Consider the following 6,300-nt stretch of genomic DNA (forward strand, 5'->3'; position numbering starts at 1 on the left):
TGGTGGGAGTTGCAGTCAAATAACGTCTGAGCATCTAAGGTCGAGAAAGTCGGCAGACTATTCTGAGCTAGATGGACCAATGGTCTGATTTGCTCTAGGGCAACTTCCTATGTTCCTCCTGGGGAGACCTACTTACGCCGCCTTATATTTGTGCTTCTTTTTAACCCCCCCCCCCCACCATTTATCTGTGCCATTCTAATTACAGGGGCACACACATTATTATTGCACCTAACTGAGGTGGTGCAATGGAAAGCAGAGCAATACATTTGGCTCCAGCTTGGTTGCCGGAGTTGCCGGAAGGAGGCATACATTATCATTATCATCATCATTATTACTATTACAGTACTATTATTATCCTTTCACATACTCAGGCATCTGGTTGGCCACTCTGAGAACAGGATTCTGGACTAGGTGGGCCGTTGGTCTGATCCACCCAGGAGCTCCTTATATTCTTAAGTTACCAAATGTTGGTGCTTTGGGTGGGTGGGTGGAATCCCTGCTGGGCTGAGCCCCAGTTCACCTCCCTGGCTTGATCGTTCAAAGGCTAGGTTCAAATCTCTGCTGAGCCAAAATAACTTGCTGGCCTCTGGCCAATCCCCATCTCTCAGCTTAATGTTGCAGGAACAATTTATTCTCTATTGGCAATAGGCCGTAACACAAAAAAAATCTGTGTAATTATACAAGAAGTCCAGGAGTTATAAATAAATAACCTGGAGGAAAATTGTGGACTTCCCTATGTTGTTGGACTCCGAATCCCATAAGCCCCAGCCAACCATGGCCAATGGTCAGGGATGATGAGAGTTGTAGTCCAGCAACATTTGGAAGGCCACAGGTTGCCTAATATCCACAAAAACATTCACTACCCTTTTCCAGTCAACGCACAGCTTCAATCTAAAACCAATTCCATGAGTGTCAACGTAAAGCCAGCTACTAATCTAGTGATGACCCTCTGGGAGTTAGCCAGCATAGAATTGATTTTTTGTACATCCAACCAAAACCATCACCCCTCTTGTAACTCATTAAGAAACTTAAGACAAGCTTCCTCCAGAACTGTATACATCACTATGTGTCACGAGGAATGCCTTCCACAATTATTTCCCATCATTCTCTGCCCACATAACCAAAAATGGAGCAGCCTTCTTAGCTGGGCTTTGGGTGTCCTCCCTAAGTTCCAGAAAACAAGTCCATTATGGGGATGCACGTAGGAATTTGTTTATGGGCACCAGAATTTAAGAAGCTAGAATGTGTGCAGAGGAAGGAGACCAAGGGCTTATCCACACTTCCGCTTGTCCCCTGCGCAGGCCGAAGCAGTTTCCCCCTTGCCCCCCCCCCCCGGTCACAGGGAAAACCTGCTCTTTAGTCCTAAATCAGAGCAAACGTCAATCGGGAGAAACCCCGAATTGCCATTTGCTCTGATTGAGCGTTAAAGAGTGGTTTTCCCCAGGGAAAGCAAAGGGCAAGAGTATGAGCCCCAAAACGAAGGACAGCCTGGAAACCAAGTCTAGGAATGGTTGAGGGAGTTGGGTTTGTTTAGCCCGGAGAGGAAAAGACTGAGGGCTTCTCACCTTGCTGCCTTGCCCTGCCCCTTTCCCCTGGGGACAACCTGCTCTTCGCTGCTGAATTGGAGCAAACAGTCGGGTTTTCCACTGATTGACATTTGCTCTGATTTTGTAAAAAGGAGCGGGTTTTCCCAGGGAAAGTGGCACTGCAAACGGGAAATCTCTCGGACCCATGTTTTCTAGGTGTGCGACAAGCAAATGTTGGATGAGCCCCAAGAAGTGACGTGGCAGCCATCTTTAAATATCTGAAAGGGCTGAAAAGTGGAAGATGGAACAAGCTTGTTTTTTGTCACGTCAGAGGATAGGACCCAAACTGATGAATTCAAATTACAAGAAAGAGGATTTCAATGAAGCAGTACAAAGAGCTCTCTGAGGGTAAGAGCTGTTTGACAGTGGAACAGACTGCCTCAGACACACAAGGGGACATGGAAAGGGAGGGAAGAGGAAAAAATAAAACACAGCCACCAGTTCTTAAATGGTTCTTCTTCATAAGGTACAGTGGTACCTCAGGTTAAGTACTTAATTCGTTCTGGAGGTCCGTACTTAACCTGAAACTGTTCTTAACCTGAAGCTCCACTTTAGCTAATGGGGCCTGCTGCTGCTGCCACACCGCCAGAGCATGATTTCTGTTCTCATCCTGAAGCAAAGTTCTTAACCTGAAGCACTATTTTTGGGTTAGCGGAGTCTGTAACCTGAAGCGTATGTAACCTGAAGCGTATGTAACCCAAGGTACCACTGTAATTGAAATCAACAGTAAGCAAAAAAAAAAAGATTAAAACGAACGTCAGCATTCTTCATGCCTGGACAGGCTTGCCTTAACAAAAAATGTTTTAAGCAGGTGCTGAAAAGAGTCCACTGCAGGCACCCGGCTGATGTCAATGGGCAGGGAGTTCCAACGTGCAGGTGCTGCCACACTAAAAGTTCCATTTCTTACAATTGCAGAACAAGTATTTTGTGGCACCCGTAGCTGTGCTACTTCTGCAGATTGAAGCAGCCAAAATCGATTCCTTACAAGTGCTGTAAGATTCTGTTGACAACTTTATTGAACTACCCCCAACAATATCACAAGGGGGTTCGTTGATAGTGCCTAACCTGTTATTTCCTTTGTACCGTCTAATATAATTCATACATTTTTTCAAAAAACTGACTTATAGCTCTGCCAGAAGGCCTTGGCAATGTTCACCAAAGTTGTCCTTCCAATAAAATATCATTGGACGCAAATTTGACGGATACTGGGAGATGTTGTGTAAATTTAATACTTTTGGCAAAACTTCAATTATATTTCCCCCCTGCCAAAAAAGTGGGGCAGGGGGGTGGAACACAAAAATTGGAGAGTTGGTAGCAGTAGCAGTAAATAGCCAGCAGAGAGCACCACACACCACATGGTACTTTGAGGGTGGGGGGGAGAGAGAGAGAGAGAGAGAGAGAGAGAGAGAGAGAGAGAGAGAGAGAGAAATATCACATACTGCACACCTTTCCTTATGGGGATGGAGAAGCTTTAAGGAAATACTATCCCAGAGTCCTTTTTTAAAGAATTGCAACATCTCCTCTCTAGATCCAACACCTGAAACATCCAGATCCACCTCTTGCTGTGGGGTTTTTCGGCTTGCCTGACTCAAGCTACACCCCAGCACCTTAAATGTCCCTCCTGATCCCACCCCCACAACCTTTCTCAACAGGCTGCAAATTGGGGTGATGGGTGGTGCTGTGGGTTAAACCACAGAGCCTAGGACTTGCCGATCAGAAGGTCGGCGGTTCGAATCCCTGCGACGGGGTGAGCTCCCGTTGCTCGGTCCCAGCTCCTGCCAACCTAGCAGTTCGAAAGCACCTCAAAGTGCAAGTAGATAAATAGGTACAGTACCGCTCTGGCAGGAAGGTAAACGGTGTTTCCGTGTGCTGCTCTGGTTCGCCAGAAGCGGCTTAGTCATGCTGGCCACATGACCCGGAAGCTGTACGCCAGCTCCCTCGGCCAATAAAGCGAGATGAGCGCCGCAACCCCAGAGTTGGTCATGACTGGACCTAACGGTCAGGGGTCCCTTTACCTTTACTGTAGGAATGCCGGAAATTGCCCGATACTGACTCAGGCTCTTGGCCTATCTACATCAGTATTGTCTACACTGACTGGCAGCAACTCTCCAGGGTTTCAGGCAGGGTCCTCTCCCATCTCTACCAAGAGATGCCAGGGATTGAACCTGGGACTTTCTTCTGCATGCCAAGCAGCTGCTCTGCCACTGAGCTAACAACAACCTTCCTGCTAAGAAGAAAGGTTCTAGTCCTCATGATTCAGGATGCAGAGATGCTTCAAAGAGAAACATAGGAAGCTGCCTGGTACTGAGTCAGACTATCGGTCCAGCTGGCTTGGTATTGTCCACACTGACTGGCAGCAGCTGTCCAGGGTTTCAGGCAGGGGTCTCTCTTAGCCCTAACTGGAGATGCCAGGAATTGAACACAGGACCCTCTGCATGAAAAGCGGGTGCTCCACCACTGAGCTACAGCCCTTCCCCAAATTTACCAGCTGACAGCTATTTCCCTTTCTCTACCTGACTGCTGAAGTGGGGGATCCTGGGGAACGCCGCCTCCCCTCCTTCTCTTCCTCCCCCAGATCAGACAGATAAGTGGCAGTCCCTGCTGCTTTGAGTAGGGGAATTCCTTCTTCCCACTCAAGTTGTTCCAGCAATTGAATAAAGATATCTACTGGAGGAGCGGAGACGTTTGCAGCTCTGCAAACTGGGCAGGGGTTAGGAGAAGAAGGAAAGCTCCTGTAGGCGAAGGGACAGGGAGCAGTTCAGGACGCAGCTGACACCAGCGCCACCCTTTCCCTTTCTTCCTTCCAGCCCCCACATCTTGGCCGAGGGAGCCAGCAGAAAGTAAGGGACCGCAGCCAGAGGAATAACACCGCGTGCCCAGAATACAGAGCCAGCCAGGCAGCCGAACGGGCGGAGGCAGAGAGAGAGAGAGAGATGGGAGGACCTGTCCTGCATAGCGCCTCCTGGCGGCAGACGCTGGAACTGCTCTGCTTATTGGGATGGGTGTTTATTGAGTACCCCTTCCTCTCTGCTCTGCGACCCCCACATCCCAAACCTTCTTCCAAAAAGCGGGAGGAAGAAGGACCCCACATTTCCGTGCTTAAAAAAAAGACGCTCTCGGCCTGCAGCGGCTCCTGCTGGAAGCGGAGAGGATTGGCAGTGGCAGGGAGTTCCGCTGGCGCCCCTGCTTTTACGACCACCATCACCACTGAGTTGCTGGGCTTTTCTGCTTTGTGGTGAAATCCATTATCTTTGGGGTGGTGATTCTCGACCAGGCACGGATTAGCCAGCCTTCCTCCAGCTTTTATACATTGCTGTGCAATCTTGGGGCCGGGGCGGGCCGGGGCGGGGGGGGGGGGCGAAGGGAGAAGAAAGGGACTGCGTGATGGGAGGGAGGGAGGAGAGTGTATATCTGGGGCGGGGTGTAAGAAATTGCGTTTTCCTGTGTGTCAGAAATGGGGAACCTGTGGTCTCCCAGATACTGGTCTTGATGGGAGCTGGAGTCCAGTAAAATCTGGAAAGAAGAACGGCAGCTGGGGAGGAATTAGGATTTTCCTGGGAGTCCCCTGGGGAACGAAAGTCCTTTTTAGCCAGGGGAGGGGATTTAGAGCATTTCTTATAGATGACTGGGTCATTCTTGGATGGTGGATTACAGTTCTCTCTTGGTCATTGGAGTTGAGGATGGTACACGGACTTCCTTATTGAACACTGGAAAGATCGCATCAGATTTGGGGCTGTGTGGGGAGAATTGGGTTTCTCGTTCCTGGAGAATTGGGAGGGATTAGGTTTTTGGGGAGGGGATTAGGGTCTTCCCCACCGCCTCAGGTGACTGGGCTTCAATAAGAGGGGGGTGAGTTACTTCCCTACCCCCCGCAGGATCTCACAATTGGTCCCGGTGGGGGAGCAGGTAGGGTCCTGTTGGTAAGCGATGGGAACATAGAAACCACCTCGGAACGCAGGAAGCTGCCTGATCCCGACGCATGTAGCTCAGTGTTGTCAACACTGGCTGGCAGCGGCTCCCCTGCGTTCGAGGCAGGATTCTCTTTCCTACCTGCAGATGCCGGGGAATCGAACCAGGGACCTTTCTGCATGCAGAGCAGATGCTCCAACGCTGAGCTACGGCCCTCTCCAGGATTTCAGACGGCAGACATCCCCATCCCTACCTGCAGGTGCCGGGGGACCGAACCTGAGAGCCTTCTGCACGCCGAGCAGATGCTCCAGCATGGAGTTACAGCTCTGCCCCAAAGGGGAGGCAAAGAGTGATGGAGTAGAAATGGGATCTTCTCATTAGGGTGGGAGGAAACCTCTCTAGGACATCCTTCACTCCCCCTAGGAAGCCCCTTCTAGCCTCCTCGCACCCACACCAGCCAGATTTTCCTTGCTTATCTCTCTCTCTCTCTCCCCCCCCCCCCCCGCCTGGCTGTGATCTGCATCCCCAAACAACCGGCCCTCCCAGGACAAAATCGATCGGGCTGGCTGATGGATGCTGCCAATATGGTCCCTTCTGGTGTCTGTGGGTTTGATGGAGAGGATGTGGTACCCTGGTGGGATCCGTGGTGGGAAGCAGGAGGAGGAGGAAGGGGAAGAAGATGATCCGGGGAAGAACAAAAAAAAGACAGCAGGTTTTGTTTTTGTTTTTGTTTTTTGTGTTTTTTTTGGAGCAGCGACATCTCTCCCCCCCCCCCACTGCTCCATTGCAGAAGCTGCGCGCGGTC

Source organism: Podarcis muralis, chromosome 16 (assembly GCF_964188315.1).
Source record: "Podarcis muralis chromosome 16, rPodMur119.hap1.1, whole genome shotgun sequence".
NCBI lineage: Eukaryota > Metazoa > Chordata > Lepidosauria > Squamata > Lacertidae > Podarcis > Podarcis muralis.